Genomic DNA, 18,847 nt, shown 5'->3' with positions numbered 1-18,847 from the left:
TTAGTTCATTTTGATGAGAACAGCACTTATGTAGAAGAGACCTATAATATCTCTGTTTCTTATTTCCTCACAAGTTGCACAGTAGACAACTTTGTGAGCATGAATGGATTTGGTCTTATGTATTTCTCTCCATTTGCAACTCTGTGCAATAAATGTACTTGAAAATGTTTCACTACTGCTGAATTTGGCAGCCTATTTAAATTTTGGGTCTTAAAATTGGCAGTTGTCTGCATCCATTGTGATAGCTCAAGAGTGGCCAGGATTAGAGCTACTAGGCATTTGGGTTTCCTCAGATATATCTTACTTTTCTGCCAGGAAATTTTGTCTAGGTGTAATTTGAATGCCTTGGCTTTAGAATAGAATGTATGGACCTAGAATAAGTTTGCTTGCTTTGTGATACCTTGGATTCAGTGTGCATGCATATATTAAATGCACAGAGGCATGTCCAAAAAACGAAGTGCTCTGAGAGCATCTTTGCTGAGCAGATGTGCCTTTGCTGCTCAGTGTCACAGGACAGAGGTGAGCTGTGTGTGTAGCATGAGTGCCAAGGAGCTGCCTGGTACTAGAATTCCCTGTCTGACTGCACACAGTCAGCACATGCATTTATTTATGCTCAGAAATCCATGGTCATGCTCAGAAGACAGTCTCTGCTTTGCATCAGTTATAACTTATGCATATTGAACAATCTGCATTGGAAATTATCAAGGAGAACAAATGTTCTCCACCCTAGTATCTGAAATACTTGATCTCTTTTGTGCCAAATGCAAAGTGTTATATGCTTTCACAGAAATGTGAGGCTTTTAATTTATTAGAATGAAAATGTAGACAGTGTAAAGGGAAAGACTGATTTTGGTCAGTGTAAATTGTATAGGTGGGCTGAATGTACTGTATATTGAACATCTCAGAACAGGGAATGCAGGAGGTTGCTTATGTTGCAGCTTCCATTGCTGGAAAGTGGAGGGTTTTAAACAGAGCACTTGCTTGAGCTTATGCCTGCTGCATACCATGATACATGCTCACATCTTTCTGGCTCAGTGGCAGCAGCAGTGGAATCTAGAGCTTGCTGCAAAAAAAAAGAAAGACAGAAAAGATGAGGGAAAGCAAAATGCGTTTTCCAATTAGATAATGGCAAAATCATACTTGTACTTGTGGAGGGTCAGAAAGGTAACAGCTGAAGGAGTCAAATAATAGACAAATTGATGATGGTAACTAAGAAAATGTAAAAGAGACTCAATCTCTCTCTCACTGATAAAGCTGTTTGAGGTGCAGTAGATCAATTTAGCCATGACTGTTGTTAGGAAATTGCTCTTGTTTGATGTTCCACAAGCAGATCATGCAGTTTCCTAGGAAACATCTTTTTCCACTTAAAATCTAATTTTCTTACATTGCTAGAACTGATGAGTCACCCTGCCTGGCTTTTACTTACTTCCCCTTACCTATTAAAATGTACTCACCAGATAGAAATCCAGGGATTTATTAGTCTTTATCACTTGGCTGTTCAATTAACTCTTCTGATTCCTCTCTCTTATCAGACAGTGTGCTTGATATGGCAAAACAAAAGTCATAGGTTAGAAGAAAATCAAAATCTGAAATAAATCATGGATCACTTAATGGGACAGGCCTCCTAAGCTGTGAAGAATTCCCATACTGAATAATGTTTCCATTATGACCTACTATGAAATTCACCATGTTCCTTTGCTAATAACATGCCATCATATTTTCATTACTGTTTTGTTAATAATTTCTTATTCTGCTGATTTATAAGTTGGCTTCAACTTAGCAATGACAATTGCAGCCAGTTACTGCCAGAAATTGAGTAGGTTCTGTTAAATATTGCAAACTATGGTTAAAATCTAAAAGCCTCACTTCTGGTTTCAGCATTCTGGAGATGCTGAATTTTAGTTTTATGTAATGTATGGCACTTAGGCTGAATGGAAAGTTGCCAGAGAAAGAGGCAAGGCTTATTCATGGCTGTGGTCAGAGGAACAGAGGTCAAATAATGGGTTGGCAGCCTGAGTTTTCAGTGACTTGTGCAGTTAGTTCCAGTTTCCCAATACAAAGGTAAATGCTACAGTTTACTGTTACCTGTTTGGGCTATATATAAAATCCTTGTAGTTTGCAGATGCCTAATGAGCCCCTGTGGCTACATCATTAATAAAAGGTTGGTCCAGCAGAATACAGCTTCCACAAAATTCTCCATGGGCTAGAATTCTTACCCTTTTTCCATAAGCAGCTGTGCCATAATCAGTATTCCTGCTGTTTCCCAGCGCCTCTGATGCCTCAGTTTTCAGTATCTTACTGATGTGCCAAACCCTAGATAGTAATGCTGTGAAGCTTCAGCTGCTGACAAATGGTTTTCTATTCAAAGGGCAATCTCTCTGCAAAAGTAAGGCTCAATGTGACTCTACATCCCAAGAACAGGATGGGTAAAATAATTTCCCACCCTAACTTTGTTTTAAAACTTATGAAACTTTTTGATGTAAGATTTTGGTGTAGTTGTTTATTATTGGATGACATACTTGTATCTTACTGTGTATCTGTTTGTCTCTGCTAGCACATGGCTTGTTCAGCTGCAGCTGGTGAGTGGGTGGCCTTATCGTATAAAGCTATGCATAGTGCTTAAAAAATTTGGTAGGCTTATCACTTGCATTGGCTTGCACTAGGTTTTGCTTATGTTTCCTAAATATTAAAAATTAGAAGAAATGACCATGGCTTTCAAGCAGATATTTCAAAGTATGGATTCAAAGCAGTTTCTCTAAACTAACACTAGATTATGAAGTCTGTGGAAATGGTCCTTACACACTTGTGATCTTATAGACTTTTAAAAACTGTCTTTTTCTTAATTAAAAGCTTTGACTTCCTATGATGAATTCAATTAAAATAGGCCTTTCAAGCTAAATTTCAAGTTATTTATGATAGTTTTGAGGATTTTAGGGACTAGAAGACTGAGTTTCAGCAGGACATAGGCTAAAAAAGTTCACCTGGCCCAAAGAGCAGCAAGGTTCAAGCCATTCATTTCTAGTTTGATGGCTGTGTTTGCACCCGAAAGGCATGCGAAATATCGACAGAAGGATGCTATGTGATGTAGACTTCAATGAGTGTAAGTTTTTCTGGTTTTTCTGGTTTATAGATTGCACATTTGCTTTGAAACCTTGCAAATGTGGAAGATGACCTTCATTCAGAGTCTGGACTCTTGGAAAATTTTGTGTGGAATTGTATTGGTGGCTTTTATTTTTTTTTTTTTTTAATGAGTTACAGGAAAGGAGAGGTGAGGGAATAATAAAAAGGACATGCTTTAATTTGTCATTGCTAAATGAAGTATTTGCCAAACATAAATACTCACCCAGGCTCTGGGACTCACCTGTGAGGAGAGAAAATACATTGAGCCATACTCAAGCCATTGATTGCAGGCATTTGCTGAGGCCATTTAACATAAATTAACTTTCTGTGCTATGCTACAGTAAACTCAGTATAACTTTCCCACTCTTTTAAACAAGAAAACAGGTTGCATCAAAACTCTGGCAGCAGAATCTACTGCTTCCAAGTAAAATGATGAAACTACTGGTAATTTAGGAGAACTGGCTGCTGCACTCCCCTTTTATGCTGCTGGTGATGTATAAGTGTACTTAGGTCTTTTCATTCCTGTCTCTAGGTGTCTGTCTCCTTGATTAACAATTGTGGTATACCACTGTGTGCTGCCTTGCAGCATCTGGTTCAGGTGTCTGTTGCTCCAGGGGCTGGTTGCATCTGGGTATGACATGAAATGCCAACCTGATGTCTTTTATCCTGATCAGTGGCTCTTCTTGGTTTAAGGTGAAGGCAGTCAAATTATAGCTTTATTTACTTATTTGTGGAAATGTTCTGAAGTCTCAGTAAAACATTCCTAATAGAGGACAAAGGCTTTTTGCTGACCTGGGGTTATCAGAGTCATTCACAGTCCAAACCACTGATCCACTGCAGAAGCTGTCCCCAGACCACAATTTGTTATCAATGAGTACAGCACAAAAAGGAGGCTAATTCATAAAACTTATGCAAAACATCAGCACTTCTTGGTTCTTCAGTTCATATAAACTTTTTCCCTTGTTTTGATTCACAGGGGTCATGTCTGTGTGTTAAAATCAAAATGAAACAAAATTTTCTCTTGGTCTCCAAGAGAGTAATAATTATATGTTTGTTTCATTTCTTATCTAACCATTTCACAAACTGCACATTTATTATAGCAAGACATGCAGAAGGCCTCAGCTCTGCTGAAAATGTTAATGCAGCTGTTGACCAGTAACATACCATGAATAAGTGTATATAATTTATATGTATAGAACATCTAAATCCTGTTAAACCAACAAAGTCTATTGCTGAAAATTCTCACCATTTGTTCTGTTTCTTTGTCTAACCTGTTGGCAGAAAATCATTTAGCCTAACTTTAATGTAGCTCACGCCATTTCTGTATAATCTTTACTTCTCTTGCATTTGTGTAGTGAGAAGTCATTCTTGTCCAGAGACACTCTTGAGATTCTGGAAGTAAGGCCAGAACTTTTCTCTTATGGATGCAGTATCACTCTTGGAGAAAAATGGAACTCCCTGTGCTAATGGTATAATTATGGGTCTCTCTTCCAGGAGTAGAAAGAAGATATTAATTGTCATAATGTGCATGAACTTGGGCTTGAATGCAAAATTTATAGAGAAGACACATATGAATCATTTCTACTAAATAAGGTAGGTCTTGGTGAATAATAACATGCAAAAATATGCTCAATAACTGTAATCTTTACACTTATAGAAGTGCTTTTTTTTTTTGGTTTTGTTTGAGGCTGTGTGTTTGAAGTCTTTTGCTGTAATGCTGATTGCAAGTATTTGAAATGTAGTTATTGAAATTTGATCTCTCATTTAGGGGTAGCAACAAATCACTTACTGTTGTTTCCACTTCCTGACTATATTATCAGAATTCTTCTAATCAGTGAAATGTCTTAAGAATGCTACTGGGAATTTTAATCTATCCTTCTGAATAACAGAAAAAAATAGAGGATTTAAAAAATTGCCAACCACTTTGTCAGTCCTGAGTGTCCAGCCCTTTCCTGAAGCATTGCACTTAAGACATTTTATTTCCTTCCCAATATATTGGTTTCACACAATGTTTAATATTTACCTTGTCACCATATTTGCACAAAAGCATTACATATGCAAGTATGGTCCTAATTGAGATAGATATTTTTCTATCTTTTTAATTAGTTCTATAAAGGTCTTTGAAGGGGTTTACAAACTTAGATTATGCAGTGTCCCAATTGCATAAAATCTATTGCTTGTCTTTTATTCATATCCATGCTTAAGATTACTTGTCTTTGTGTGCATATGAGAATAGGTATTGATTCCTTGACAGTCCATGTTAAGCAAACAAAAACCCAAAGGAAATAAGTTTTCAAGCCTTTGTGACAGGTTTTGCTGTGTTTGCTATGTTTAGAGATGAATAGATGAATGATTTGAGATGAAATAGAGGAACCTCAAAGAATTAGTAAGATTTAAGTTTTAGCCAAAGTGAAAAATTTCCAGTATCTTTCTAGGTTTGTCCTGGAAGTAAACATTCCAAGCCTATACCACTGAATGAATAATCTTCCAGTTTAAAATTGATATGTTCAAAACTCCCTACTTTTGGGATACATACACATCAACATTATTCTTCAAAATTTTGCTGTTTTGTTTGTTCCCCCAGCCCCATGTTTCTTCCTACCCTAGGAGGTGGAAAGTAGGATGAAATATGAATTCACAGGAGCAACATGCACAGTTACCATACACAGATAGTGCTACCATAATGATTCATCAAAACAAGAATTCAGAATTGGAACATTTCAGAATTGGAAATTACCAAAATTTAGGATTTTCTAAGTTATGAGGAATTAATTTTTTAACCTCAGTAATGCTATTTTAGTATAATTCTTATTTAAGAGGTGGTTTTAAGCTGCTTAGAACAGCAATCTCTTCTCTTCCCTCATTTTGTTTTTGTACTTTACCATCATACAAGACAGCTTTAAAAACCATCAAGAGAAATAGGCTCTTCAGGGTGATGGCTCCAAAGCCTGGTACCAGAACAAAAGTGGTGCAGTGTCAGATCTTTGTTCCCTGTGTGAACAAATACCCAAAAGGGGAACGAAACATTTTCTATGTTGTGGAGATCTGTGGGTGACTTGGAGTGGTGAGCTTCAGGACTCTTTTACTCTGGCTGAGGAATGTGTGTCCTGCCCTTTTGCTCATTTCCTACTGATAATACCTCTACAATCCTTTGTGCTTCTGGGTTGTCTGTGTTCTTTTTATTCTTTGATATAGATGATTTGCATTGGAAGGAACCTTCAAGATCATCTAATTCCAAGCCCTTGCTCTGGGCAGGAACAACTTCTTCCTCACTAGAATAGTGGAAGGCGCTCAAAACTCCATCCAGTCTGGCCTTGAATGCTTCTAAGGATGGGGCATGCACAACTACTCTAAGAAACCTCTTCCAATGCTTTACCACCCTTTCAGGAAAGAATTTATTCCTAATGTCTTATCTAAGCTCATCCTCTTTCAGTTTAAAGCCATTCCCCTTGTTCTGCCACTGTACACCCTTGTTAAAAGTCGCTCTCCAGCCTTCTTGTAGGCCCCTGTTTTGTACCAGAATGTGCTTCCTGTTTTCTTCTCCAAGCTGAGCAACCCCAGCTCTCTCAGCCTGTTTCTACAGAAGAAACCATCTTTGTGGGTTCATCTGGACTTGCTTCAATGGGTCTATGCTTGTCTTACATTGGGGCACCCAGAGCTGGATGCAGCACTCCAAGTGGGGTCTCATGAGAGTGAAGTAGAAGGTGAAAATCACCTTTGACCTGCTGGTCACACTTCCTCTGGTGCATCCTTTTGGCCTAGCTGTATACAGGAGACCCATTTCAGCTCTTCAGTGGGTGCTCTTTACTGCTAAATACCTTTCTTTTTAACCTTGCCTTGCTTCTATGAGCCTGAAAGTTTCACTTCTGACAATCCATGTGTTGCTCCCCATGCCCTTCACCAAGTTCCTGCTCCCATTTCTCTCCACTCCTTCTTCTTGTAAGATGTGTCCCTTCCTTGCTACTTCCATGTACCACACTAACCATGTTTCTGATTCCCAGCTCTCTTATCAGCCTCCTTCCCTGCTCTTATTCTATTACCTCCTCTAGGGAGATCTCACAAGTATGATTACCAGCTCTGTGTGTGATAAATATTTATTCATCTACCACCTTACATAGCTGGGTTTGATTTTAGTGAACTTGAAGGTGGTCAAAATTAGAGACAAAATTTGAATGAATTATAGAAAGCTATTTGCTGCCTTTGAGAAGCTGGTTGCTTGGTTGGGATTTTTTTAATGTTTTTTGTTTTGTTTTTATTGTTTTCTATTCGATTAGTTGGTTTTTTTTTTGTTTGTTTGTTTGTTTTTTTTTCCCCTGAGTATTTAGTTGTATCAATTTCAGATATAAATATTATGTGGAGGCTGCTCTTGGTGCCCCCATTTTTCTTGTGAATAGTTTTGTTTCCCAGCCCAAGATGGGATGTCTGGCAAATGACCTTCCCCTAAGGGTCCTTTCATTTGTGCTGAAAAAGGCAGAGCTGGAATTAGACTCAATGTAACTGTCAAGGCAATGCTGCACCCAAGCTAACAGTGACCTACTAAGTAATGTGGCTATAATGCTATTTTTTTTCTCCATATAGCACTGGAGTGAGGGCATAGTCTCAGCTATAATGTGTTGCAAAGTGTGGACCATGGAAATTTGCTGCACTATAACTATTCACCAGCTTTAGGGTGAGTGCAGTAGCTGTGTGCTAAATGTCCATTATTAACAAATAATTTATAGCTCAGGTGGATCTCCAACAAAACATCACCAATCTCAGGTGCTAGCTGTGTGACGGAGATAAATATAGTAATCTCCAGGGTCTTCTTACTTCCTGCCTGCCAATTTCATAATGTGGAGACCTTATCACATATAGTATGGCAATGTGTGTCTTTCCCCTGAGCTTCCTTCCAGGCATTGGGACTCTGGTCATCCTTTTGCCCAGGAGACTTTATAAGCTTGACACCTTCGTTGAAGGCAGGCAGAGCATATGAAAATGAACTGCAATGCAGCATGTGGTATGAAAATGATTTAAATTCTGTCATTATCACAGTTTAGTATTGTGGCCAGAGCTTTTGCTTAATTACTCCCTAGAGGGAAAAACTGCTGATACTATAACTAGATTGAGGCCATCTACTAAACCCAAAGCCCTTTTTTAATTCTGAAAATTAAATATTTAGTGTCCACAGGAGCATTTTGTTAAAAATAAAAAGAGAGACAGAGGAAGAAACAAGTTTGGGGGTTTCAGTTCATCACCTCATGGGTGTAGGTTGGCAGATATGGATGTGCATTGCTTCAAGAGGTCAGACTCCCTCTTGGCAAAAACAATCAGATATCTGACTCCAGACAGGTTAAAAAGGTAAATTTTAGTTATGTATATTACAAGACTGCATGTCTCTGAAAGTTGAATTTCAGGAGCCCAGCAGCAGTCATTTGATCTGCACCCTCTCACTTTAAAGAGATTGTGATTTTTTAAGCCTCAGCTGTAGAGGACATTTCATGCAAACTCCATAGACTTCAGAGCATTAAATTTGTCTGAATGTCTTTGTGATAACTTAGACCAACATATTCTAGCCTTGATTTTAACCTCTGCTTTTGTGTGTCATCCTATATGATGATGAAACTTTTTCTTGACTTTCCTATGCTGCTCTATTTGTAACTTCCATTTCTTCATATTTCCATGTACTCTTTTTCTCTGTCTTCTTTAAATAGTTTTACAATGAATAACTGTCTTAACAAGGTGCATGTACTTTCCAAGTAAGAGCTGTCCTGAGGTCATTAGCTCTTAGTCTAGCAGATGACATTCTAGCAGTGATGAGATCTTGGTATTACTCTTAATATTGCTTCTAATTGGGTGTACAATTTTAGGTAACTCTTGTCTGCTGGCATTGATTTCTAATGAAGGGGAGATTAAAATTGGCAGTGGTAACTTGGCTGAGGCACAATCTGGCACACAGGGCAAGAAAGTCCAACTACATGAAGGGGTTAAATTGGCTGAAAGGAATGGCAGAGGCAGAACAGATTCCTTGCAAGGGTGGAAAATTTCCCTTGGTGGTGGGAGCAAAAGCAGCCTCAGCATTGTCTTGCAGCCATTGTGGATTGCAAGTGCTCAGGGGCCACCTTCGGGCAGTAGAGCCAGGGCTGGGAGGAGGTGCCCAGTGCAATAGCTCTCAGGATGGTGCTTGTGCAAGAGTATATATGGAATCTGTTTGTGGCACATCTTTTCAGACTCAACATTCGAACTGCATAGTGTGGTAGGACTCTGCCCAATGCATTGTTTATTACGTTTTTCTTTTATGTTCAAGTATACAAATGTGTTTTTAATTCATCTCGAGGGATACCATAAATATTCCTTAACACTTTCCTAGTATTTGTCTCCTCCATGTATGGTTTTCCTTTTTCAATATGAAGGACTCTCTTACCATGTGATTTTGATGTGGTTTTGCACAGGAAAACACAACCTTTTCTGGGCTTAGTGCTGATGGTAAAGGACAACTGAGCAAAACACACTGAAATAAGATTCACAAGATGAATTCAGCTTTTCTCAAATTAAAATAAACTCTCAGTTCAGCTGGCAACATTTTTCTGGAATTCAAATGTTTCTGCAGGTCTTTTTAAGCAATATAATACTTAGCAGGCCCTTGCATGGGGAACAGACTTGTCTCCTCTCCCTGTAGACTTTCCCAATTCATCCTTTTTTGGTTTTAGCTTTGCTGCCTGAATAACAAGTCCTGCGTAGACAAAACAGTTTTGTTCAAGTTTAGAAAGATTACAGTTTAGGGATTAACACAAATGTAGGAAGGGTCAGGGAAAGTGAAATTCTCAGAGACTTTGAAGTAGTGCAAAAGGGAATGAGTGCAATGAAAGTAAGGATATCAGCCTTGCCTCAACAAGGGCCTGTAATTTTTGTAGCTGTAGTCGCCTATTGCAAGATGCAAGCCTAAGGAAGATGAAGGTATAAATAATTTTTATTTTATGTTGTTAAGCTGTTTCTCTAAGGTCTTCCTCCAGGGTTTACCTTGAGCTAAGAGGTATACAAAGCACCTTGTCCATATCAAGGCCTTTCTATAAAAAGGCTTTGTTTTAACTTACCCTAGACTAACTGATCCTGACACTTCCAACAACCAGAGCTTGTGTGCTGGACTTAATATGCCTTTCTAGAAGAATGGATAGGAAAGCTAAGCTTAATTGCTTCATTTAATTTTCATAAAGCTTGGTAATTTTCAATGAGTGTCTTTATGCCAGCTCTCAAGCCAATTTTTAATTGTTTAGCAAAACATTTAAGCACATACTTTGATCCATGCTATTCATCAAAACACTTTAAAACCTGCTTATGTGCCACTTGAACAGGTTGAAAGAGATGCTCAAGTGTCTGCTGAATAGGCAAAGTTTATAAAGTCAGGACCTTAAGAAGGAGCTGCTTGAATACAATGATCAGAGATACCAAAAAGTGTCCACCTCTGTCAGCATTGCAAAGATTTGAGACCAGAGTTGAGTACATAACGATGTAAATGCCCCCCTCCACTTCCCCCCATATGCTTTGGGCGTATTTCACGCACAGTCTTCAGCTGGTTTTGCTCACAAATTGATTTTTGTGTGTGTATCTGTGTAATTTCAGTGTCACCAGCCCAGCGTACCTGACACTGCAGTCTTTTTCAGAAGCAATAAGCCATGCAGTCTGATGTAGAAACAAGTCTCCATGGAGCTAATCGGCTTTGGTGTTTTTGCTCTGAGCACTTGCTGGTTTTTTTCCCTTGCAGTGGTATTGGAGCACTGTGTTAACTCTAACAGAACTACTGACTGTCAAACTAATGCCATGGACTTAGCTTATAAGCTAAACTATGAGAGTAACTTCATCAGAGGGGCAAAAGATAAACAAGCTCAGTTGGAGTTACACTAATTTTTAGATTAATCATGCTTTCACTTTTCAGTGTTTTAAACAGTAAATTATTTTAGGAATTCTGGACCAGAGACTTAGCTGAGGGCACATATCTGCTTTCATATTTTGCTGTTTATTGTCAGCTCAGGCCTAAGTTTTTTAGGCTGCCCTGGAATACAATGTGTGTTTTTATCAAGTCATTGATGTGGATGCAGCAAGTCAAAATAAGCCAGGCAAAGGTAATATACTGAACTTACCTATGCAGGTTTTCTATCTGCAATCCCTTTAGCTAAAGCATATCTCCAGAGAGCAGCACAAAAATATAAAAGCTTTTAGCTCTTTTAGTATTTTCTTTTGTTTTAGTGATTTCCTTTAGAGAACCAGGGTGTTGTCTCTGCATAATATCTTTAAAAGAAATGAAGAACCTTTATTGACAAAAACTGCAATGACAAAATTAATTTCACAAGGCAAGATGTCCTTGGGGTTTTGAGCATGTGTGGAGCATCACATACATTCAGGCAGGAGCTGTGGGGTATTTTATGAAGAGGCACAGATATTTTAAGGCACACTGGACTGCCCATACAGATTTGCTGCAGAATTAATAATGAAACTTGAATTTCAACAGGTTTGTTCATAATAGGAGTACAGTCCCTCAAAATTTAAAAAAAAAAAAAAAAAAAGTGGGAAAAAAAAAGGAAAATAAAAGGATAGGTTTCCAGGATAACAAAGGAGACCTGGCAGTCTATTAGTGGGATGACTGCAGAAGCTGACAGGCTGATAGACTGCTCCACAATCCCAGCACACCTGTGTGTAGCCACCTGTCACAGGAGTGAAAAATGTATCCTGAGTTATAGAACTGCAAATTCAGCAAAAATTCTGCAGGAGATCAGAGGAGTGAAATGGCCCTCATGTTAAGTTTTTGTTGCCATAAGATTTCTCACCTAAAGAAAAGAAAACTCATTAACAACTCACTCAGAAAGTAGTTTTGTCATTTTTACAGTGTTAGGACTACTAGAAAAATATATTACCATAGTAATGAAAAATGTCCACATCTAAATTATCATGTATAGTCTATGTAAGTTGCTTTAATCAGGTAAAAATACTCTATATATACTACTTTACCTAGCAAAAAAAAAACCCAAAACTTCAGGAAAATGGTGAGCTGGAGAGTGGAGGGAACACAGGATAAGAAAATCAAGGCTTGCAGAGGGATCAAGGAGGAATCATCCTATACTCACTGTGGATGGTAAATGCTTCCTAGCTCACAAACTAATACCACAAATGGGCTATGCTGCAGAAGAGATCATGGCTGTGATCAAGGGCCATAATCTTCATAAAAAATCTACCGGGTAAAATTCTCAGATGATTTTAGGAAACTGAGGAAACCAATGGACAGGAAACCAATGGACAGGAAAACAGTCCTTATTTTTAGAATCCTGGAATGGTTTGAGTTGGAAGAGAAATTAAAGTCTATCTATTTCCAGCTGCCTCTACTAGGGGTGTTGATAATTGATACAAATAATCTGACTTCAGGGAAAATTCTTACATAAACTGATTTCTGCCTGTTTCCTAAGCTTATGAATGCAAGTCTTTGCCTAAAATAATTTTTTAGGTTTGGCAATCCAGTTTACACAGCCCAATGTTTTCTGTCTAGCTGTGGCATGTTCCAGTACTGCAGTGGGAAGTGAAATAAAAACAGCAGAAACTAGTTGTGGAAGGGCTTTTTCCTCATAATTGGTAAAAGGTTCAAGCATAATTGCTTGTAAAAATGATGTAAACAAAAGATGATTGAATCTCCTCCAAGGCACTTAAGTTATCAGCACATCAGGTACCAAGGACTCAAATTATAAATTTAATTTCTCATTGCTGGGATTTTGTAAACAGTCCCTTTCAGAAATTTAGAAAACTCACATCTTCAAATGGCATTGATCCCTTCTCCTGATGACTCTTCTTAATAATTTCATCACTCTCCATATGATTAGAAGTTTCCTGTATTCATTTACCTCCAGCATAGTCTAGTTTTTGTCTTTTGGTTTATACTTTGCTGCTGTTTTCATATTTACCCCTACAGCATGTTATTAAGGAATTAGCATACAGCATGTCAGCCTTTGGATAAATTTGACAATCAGCTCATGTAACTTCATGTTAGATCTTTTATATCATGGTTATTCCCATAAGAAGTTTCATCTTTTGTATCATGGCTGTTCCCATAACCAGGCATTATACAATTTCTTTACCTGCTGTAGTATAAATTTACTTCTGTACTTCTGTTACTTTACTATCCCAAGCAAGTGTTCCCAAAGACAGTAACATCTCATTTCAGACACTGTTACTGTATGAAATGCTTTCCTTCTTATAAATATTTTGCTTTATTAAAACATCCTAAACCCATGTTAATTTTCTCACAGCTCTAGTAAATGATGGACATTTCCTTAAGGCCTCCAGCTGATGAGCCCAGTTCCAGATTTATGTCTTGAAGTATTTATGTTCAAAGTATGTTTACATTTATTCATCTTTGAATGGATAAATTTGTACATTTGGATGTTCAGTACTACTCATGCCTTCATATTTTTGGTTGTGTTGTAAACTGGAGGGAAGGTTTTGTGATCTTGTTCCCTTTCTACTGATGGTTCGCATAAGGAACTTCTCCCATAACTCTGTATGCAAGACATGGAGGCTAAATATTGGAATGAGAAAGACAGAGGAAAGAGGCACATTTTATTGTTAAATGTTTTATTTATTGAAAAGTACAAATCTGGGTTAACTTCATCTATTTATGAACCCAAATATGCTTTGATTCCCTATCCAACATTCACCCGGAAAAAAAAAAAAAAATGGAATGATTCATTGGAATAAAAAACCCTTAAGTCTATACTTTGATTTTAAATAAAATTGTTTTTATTTTGAAAAAAGCAGTGCACCTCCAACTCAGAAACATAATGGGGTGATTTGAGAATATTGACATAACCGCAGATGTTTGCTTAACAATGCTTTCATTTTCACTAGATGTTTAATCCAAACATTTTTTCCTTTTGGGTAACCTGAAACCAAACTCAGGCAGCAAGTGAAAAACAATTGTATTTGTACAGCTTTAGTTGATATTAAACTGCTCCTATTTCTTGAGGTGATAGTTGTGCAGAGGGTTCATAGAAATCTCACCCCTTGTGCCATATGTTTCTTTTCATAACTCATTCTTTGCTAAGCAGAAATAAATTTCATTCTTTCTAAGAAATTTCCCAATTGGTAGTTTTCCATGGAAACTCAAACATTTGTCAGAAACTGTGGAACCACTGAATATAAAATGTCTCCTTCAACTCTTCATTTTTAATCAACTCCAGCCACAGCTAAAGCTGCTTTCTGCAGAAGCAGCCCTCATGTTGCTGTAGTTGCTGAATATTCTAGGACATCATACCTAATCAGAAAGTCTCGCTCAGGGATGAGATGGAAGCCGTGACCAGCTGCAAGCTTTCTTTCCTTATTATTTATTTATTTCCTTGCCATTAAGAGCTAAACGGAAAATATTCCCATATTTATAAATTCAAAACCTAAGTGTCTTGGTAGTTATAAAGAATAAAAAGTGTGTGGTAAATATTTTTGTCTGGGAAAAAGCAAAACTGGTTTCAGTTCTTGTCTGTAACACTACTTTCCAGTGTGACTTTGGTCAGCTCAGTAAATCATTCTGAGCTTAGTTCCAGCCAGCTGTAATGCCAAGAGAATAGTGTTTCTTTTCTTCCACCTGTTCTGTAATTTATTACAAACTCTTTGAGGCAGCAACTGATTTTTCTTATATGGCACTTTCTGTGGACACTTAGCCCAGCTTTCTGGAAATAATTAATTTTTCTGTTCACAATCATTTTAAGTACTATAAAAATTGTATGTGTGTGAAATGAACAACTTTCCTCTGTTTACTGCATTGGCCAGGTAAAAAGTAAATTTTGGTTGAGTGCAATAGAAACTATTATTTTTGCAATTTAAAAATAATGTTCAAATAAACAGTAAGGAAATAGAAATGTGAATAATAGTTCAAATATAGACAGTATTATATGGCTGAAAGCTAAGTTTGAATTTAAATTAGGAGAAAATTTTATGACTATAGGGATATTTTCTGTTTTTCAAACAATTTTTCTGGAATGAATGTTGGAAACATTAGCATTATAGTTCTTCTAGAACATTTTTCATGATCCAAAATTTGATCCAGCTGTGTCCAGCATGGTAAAAACCTGATTTTTTTTTTTTTTTTTTTAGGGGAACTGGAGATGTTCTGTAGCAGTATGAGATATTGACCTTACGACGTTTTAAACTCAGCCCTTCTGTGTAGGGATGTAGTGAGGACTCAGAGTCTGACCTGCTGATCAGGCAAGGGAGTTCAGAAGCCATTTCTTCAGCCTTTTGGACAATTGCCCTTAAATTTGGTAGTGATTTTCTGTGTGCATACATGTGCTTGTCCTGACATGGCTCAAACACTGAAGTAATAAGGAAATATTGACCTACACCCAGATGTCTGCTTCACTGAGCAAGTGTTAGTCAGTGGATTGATGCACTATTAGCAAGCATCTGACTCCCTGCTAGGGGAGAACTTCCTGCAAACTAGCAGGCATTTCTCTGCAGAAATGTCTTTGGAGTAAAGTAAGGGAGCATATGTAATTACTGGATATCAGAAAGACTTCAGTTATTTGAAAAATGTTTTTAAAAATACATCACTTTTAGCATTTTAATAAATTCTAGTGCGTTTCATGCATGCCTAGATTAAGATATGCAGACTTTTAACCATTAATGTATCCCTTTAAGTCAGAAATGTGACAAGCTGTGCAGTATTAACACCAAAACTATTCAAGGGACACAAAAGCTAATACTACAGTAGTAATGTTATCTCCACTGGGCTACACTAGTCAGTGTGGACTACATTCAGCCAAAGGCATGACCAAAACTCTCAAAGAGTGAATATAAACTCCAGTTAGTCAGGGGACCCCAGCTCCATCTGCTCTCAATCAGTGTAATTCCACCAAAAGAAAAAAAAAAAAAGAAGAAGAAAAAAAAAGAAAAAAAAGTTGGCATAGTGTCAGTTTGTACATGTTGACCCCACAGACTTGGCTCAGTTTAAACCTCTGTTAAATATGGATGTGGACACTTTCAGAGAATGGCCCTGCAGCATACTTGGCAAGTGGATGGATAGATAATACCCTGACACAGAAATACTTCTTGGGCATGTGCTTAAATACTGTTGCTAATGCAGCTAATGGTACATTTACATCCACAGGAGGTAATCTCTGTCTGAACTCCTACATTCACTTCTGAGCAGGATCATGGTTTTATTTGACTTAGATTTTGGTGCTGATTTGAGGGAGATGCATTTCAAAACGTGGATGTTCTCTGTGCGTGCATATTCCTTGCTGTGAGATTGAATTTCATGGGCCTTGTGTGACTCCTCCAGTGAATCTGTAAATGGTTGCTGGTGTCCCACAACTTCACACTCTTAACTGCTAACGAAATTGCTCCGGGTTTATGTGCAGACACGTTAGAAAGCAGTGGCTGGCTTCCTATGTGTCAAAAAAAAATAACTTCAGAAACAGTTCAGCGGTAAAGTCACAAGTTAGAATTGTTTATCATCATCAACAGGCTGAACTAATAGCTTTTGTCACGAGAAATGTTAAGGAGTGTAGGGGAGGAAAAGCTTTTATCTTTGGGAGTGCTTGTATGCACAGTGTGTTAAATAGCATATCTTTTCACATAGTGTGACATCCATGTATGAGGAATACCTAAAGGACTTGCTAACATCACTGGTCTGCAGTCTGCAGGAATTAGTACAGTTGGAAAGGAACACAGACCTTACTAAATCACATCATGATCTGAACTTCTTCAGGTTGTTTTAAAAGCAGGGCTCTGATGACACAGACTCAGTAAAGATTTCAGTGTACCTCCTGTAGAAACAGAGTGTGTTAGATCATCAGCTGTGGAGAAATCTCAACTGGGTCATTGCATTTCTCAAGCTTTTCAAAATTCTTCCTACTTTTTCATGGGGAAAATCTTGTTTCAGTTGTATATGGGATTTTTCAGGCTCATATTTAGTCTGTCACATTATATGCCAGTGTTTTCTTTTGCCATGGACAAGGTTATGTAGCTGTAACACATATAAATTGTTTATTATGTGGGTAGCACATGAGAGAAAAAGTGTACCTGAGAAGAAATAGATCTATTGTAATCCTGTGACTGCATCATTTATCTTTTGCTATTGACTCTAGGCTCTGCTTTTTCGGGGATTTATTTCAATATTTTCTGTTCAACTTTCTGGACCAGCCAGTCTTGTAATGCACATCATTAAAATTTATCTTCTAGGAGTTATATGTGTGTATATGCATATGTTATATGTGTGTATATGCATATATATATATATATATATATATATATATATACACACACACATGTATATGTATGTATATATATATATACATCCTTTGTTTAAAACCTCCTAAAATACAGCTTTGCTGTTAGGCATGTGCTCCACAGACTTTGCAAGTTGGCAGAGCACAAGGCCTGTGGCCAGACCAGCTTCACTCTTTCTCAGCAGTGTGGCAAACCACAATACACACAAATGAATGAGCTGCTCAGGAGGTAACAGCCTGAATTATTTTGCTTTGTTTTTCCCCTCTGTGCTGGAGTGGGGCTCAAGCATGCCCACACTGTAGCTCCAGCAGAAGTTTTACAGTGTGCTGGGGTATCCAGTTTGGCTTCCCTCAGTGAGGGGAGAGGTCTGAGGGAAGCCTAGGAGAAGTTACTGGGTTTTTTTTTATCTTCAGCTGAAATATCCCATGGCTGCTGTGATATATGGGCAGTCAAGAGGAACTCAACTCCTGCTCTGGAAAAATCTTTCTGGACCATCTTTTTCAAAGTGAGCATGCAATTTTTGTTGTTTTGTTAATGGTTAGAGTTTTTGAAAATCCATTTAAGGCCCTATTGTTTTTTGTTTGTACTTCACCCTCTTTCCAGTAAAATAGATGGATCTGTGGACAAAAGCCAAGTGTATTTTCAACCTGTCTATTTACCAAAATGTGGAGGAAGGAAGAATAGTGATGCTTGAACAGTGATGATTATTCTAGATTCAGAAACATATATCTGTGATGTCAAACTGGTGCTGACACTTCCTTCTAGCAGTGGTTGTCAGATGAAGAGGAACTCTATTGTGTCCTAGTAGAAAAAGAGGTTTTATTTTCCCCTGTCCAGAATAGAAAGTTGTCAAGACTTTATATTGTGCCGAATCCTACGTAGATGAATTTGCCTCTGGAAAGCAATGAAATGTTTTGATTTGAGGCCTCTCTTCTTTTTCTGCCTTACTCCCCCCACACCAGCATCCTTCAGAAGCTGGTATGATTTCTGACACAAGCCCTAGTGCAACTTCAGTGGTTGAAGGGGTGTGGATTCATTTGGGAACACATAAGTAGGTTCCAAAGTCACACTGGCTTCAGACTAAAAATGTTGTTACTGGATGTAGGTTCTTATTATCTTCATGAATAAGAGGAATAACTAGTAGGTTCAAAAATTTGAGATGCCAGGTGAAACTGCCCAAAACCAAGATAAAAACATTCATGCCCATATCATGACATAATAAAAAGTTTGATATGGTTTTGGGAAAAAAAAATCAACACAGTTGCACCATGTAGCAGAACACTTATGAACAATTCTACTGTTATTATTTTTTCCATGGGATGCTGCTGCAATTACTTACATCTGAATAAAGTCTTTGTTGCAAATCCTGTTCATTACTGCCAGACAAATTCCCCCTCCAAACTTTAGTTCATAGAGCAACTATGATTCTTGCCATAAGCAGAGAAAAGTTCTCCAGGTTTATTTTGTTGTGAAACAGTTGAAAGAGAAG

At 37.7% G+C, this 18,847-nt stretch overlaps 1 long non-coding RNA gene across 3 annotated transcripts in view; it reads left to right on the top strand.

Annotated features, from left to right (window-relative positions):
- The window catches only part of LOC146768227 (uncharacterized), an 83,360-nt gene that overhangs the window by 48,059 nt on the left and 16,454 nt on the right, over window positions 1-18,847 (top strand). For 2 of the 3 annotated variants that reach the window (XR_014953303.1, XR_014953302.1), the window contains 2 exons: window positions 4,615-4,713; window positions 15,223-17,366. This is a non-coding gene — a long non-coding RNA (uncharacterized LOC146768227). Of the gene's footprint in view, window positions 1-4,614; window positions 4,714-15,222; window positions 17,367-18,847 lie in introns of those variants that run through there. The other variant, XR_014953301.1, reaches the window with a different exon arrangement.

This window comes from Lonchura striata, chromosome 2, assembly GCF_050655825.1.
Source record: "Lonchura striata isolate lonStrDom1 chromosome 2, ASM5065582v1, whole genome shotgun sequence".
Classification (NCBI taxonomy): Eukaryota; Metazoa; Chordata; class Aves; order Passeriformes; family Estrildidae; genus Lonchura; species Lonchura striata.
This window is presented reverse-complemented; position numbering and strand designations above follow the sequence as displayed.